Below are 1,951 nucleotides of genomic sequence, written 5' to 3' on the forward strand. Positions count from 1 at the left end.
TAACATAAAAATTACCTCAAAATTGGCAGCTCCTAACAGTAAACATCTGTTATATCCCACGGTTTCTGAGGGTCTGTTCAGGAGTAGTGTAGCTGTGTGGTTCCTGCTCCGTCTTTCATGAGGTGATAGGCTGCTGGGACTACAGTCATCTGGAGCTGGAGGATTCATTTCCTGTAGGAAATAACTCACTCACACGGCTGTTAGCAGAAATCCTCATTTCTCACCATGTAGACCAATGTTGCTTATATGTCACCTCAGTGTCCTTATGACATGGCACCTAGCTTTCCACAGAACAATTGATCCAAGAGATCAAGAGAGAAGGCACGATGTCTTTTATAACACAGCCTCAGAACTGACATAGCATCACTTCTGCCATGCTCTATTGGTCCCACAGACCAAGCCTGATACACACTGGGGCCATCTTGGAGGTTGGCTACCACAATGAGAACACCTGCAGGCCATGGCAAATGCTTCCATTTTATTATAAATGGGTAAAAGGTCCTTAGAAGTTTCAGATGGAAGGAATGATCTGGTCATGAGTGTGCTTCTTACTCTGACTACTCTGAGGAGAATAAAGCGTGAGGCTATTATGGAAGTGGAAAATATACAAAGGAGCTGTTATAAAAGTCTCTAGAGGCATGGTGATGGTAGGGTTAAGCTGCTAGCAGAGGAGATGAGAAGTAGTCAGCACGTTATATATTGAAAGTAGAGCTTGTGTAAAACAGGATTTTCCTAGATGTGGCCAAGTTCTCTTTTTATACTCTCTCAGGGTGGTCTCATCCATTTATATGGGTTAAACCAATGTTTCTCAAATGTCACAACTTACCTGCAGAGTGTTTTAAAACAGATTCCTGACTCCAGTCCTAGAGATTCTGATATCATGGGTCTGGAGTTGGCTTGATAATTTGCATTTCTAACAAATTCCTGAGTGATGCCCATCTGCAGATGCACAGACCACAGTTTTGGTAACCTGGTTGAAATTATTATCTATAGCCTGATGAAGTATAAATCATTAGTTTAAAGTTGAAATCCAGGCTTATATATCTTTCTGTCAAAAATCACCTCCTAGAAATGGCACAGTTGTTTTCAAACTCAACATGTCCAAACTCAAGCCATAACTTCCCCCAAGACATCTCTTTTCTTTTGTATTTTCTATGTCAATTGATGATACCACCAAGGACCCTGTCATTCTTGCAAAAAACCTATAAGTCCTCACTCCTCCTCACCTTCATCCTTCACATCCCTCCAATCACCAAGTCATGCCAACTTCACCTAAGTATTTCTTCAGCTGCTAACCTCTGTCTATCCCTCCCACGAGTGCTTTAGTTCAGGCCTACACCGTCTCCAAACTGGTTTTGTTCCCAAAAAACCCATCAACGCAGATACCAAGTAAACTATAGAGTAAAACAGAAAACTGTTCATGAGCCTCCTTTACTTTCAATGGCTCTCCATCGCTGACAGGCTCAAGACCAAGTTCCTTATTAGCATAGCATGAGAGGTCTGCTGTGATGAGGACCCTGTGCTTGCCCCTCTCCAGGCACATTTATTATCCTTATATAATGTTCACTTTGAAGTCCAGCAACCTTGAGCAGCTTCTTTATAATTCCCTGCACACATCGCTTCTTGGCCTTTTGGCTAAGATCAAGTGTAGTATCTGTTCTTATCAGTTTAATAATATAATTCCCTGCACATACCACACCATTTTAGGATGCCACGCCTTTGCTCATGGTTTCCCTTTCCTCAAATGCCTTCTCCTCCATTTCCAACCCTTCCCATGTCAGGTAGCCAACGTCTACTCTCCTTTATAGACTTAGCGCTGTAATCACTTCCTCCAAGAAGCCTTTCTTGATGTCCTTACTAACTTCTCTCATAATACCCCCTATACATTTCTTAAGCACACACAAAAAATTTAATTTGTTTCTTTCTGTCTTCCTCATTACATTGGTAGCAA

At 41.8% G+C, this 1,951-nt stretch overlaps 1 pseudogene; it reads left to right on the top strand.

The window, feature by feature from the left end:
- The first annotated feature begins 1,615 nt into the window (after positions 1-1,615).
- LOC123325055 lies at positions 1,616-1,720 on the top strand (annotated as a pseudogene).
- Positions 1,721-1,951: the final 231 nt, after the last annotated feature.

Source organism: Neomonachus schauinslandi, chromosome 5, assembly GCF_002201575.2.
Source record: "Neomonachus schauinslandi chromosome 5, ASM220157v2, whole genome shotgun sequence".
NCBI classification, from domain to species: Eukaryota; Metazoa; Chordata; class Mammalia; order Carnivora; family Phocidae; genus Neomonachus; species Neomonachus schauinslandi.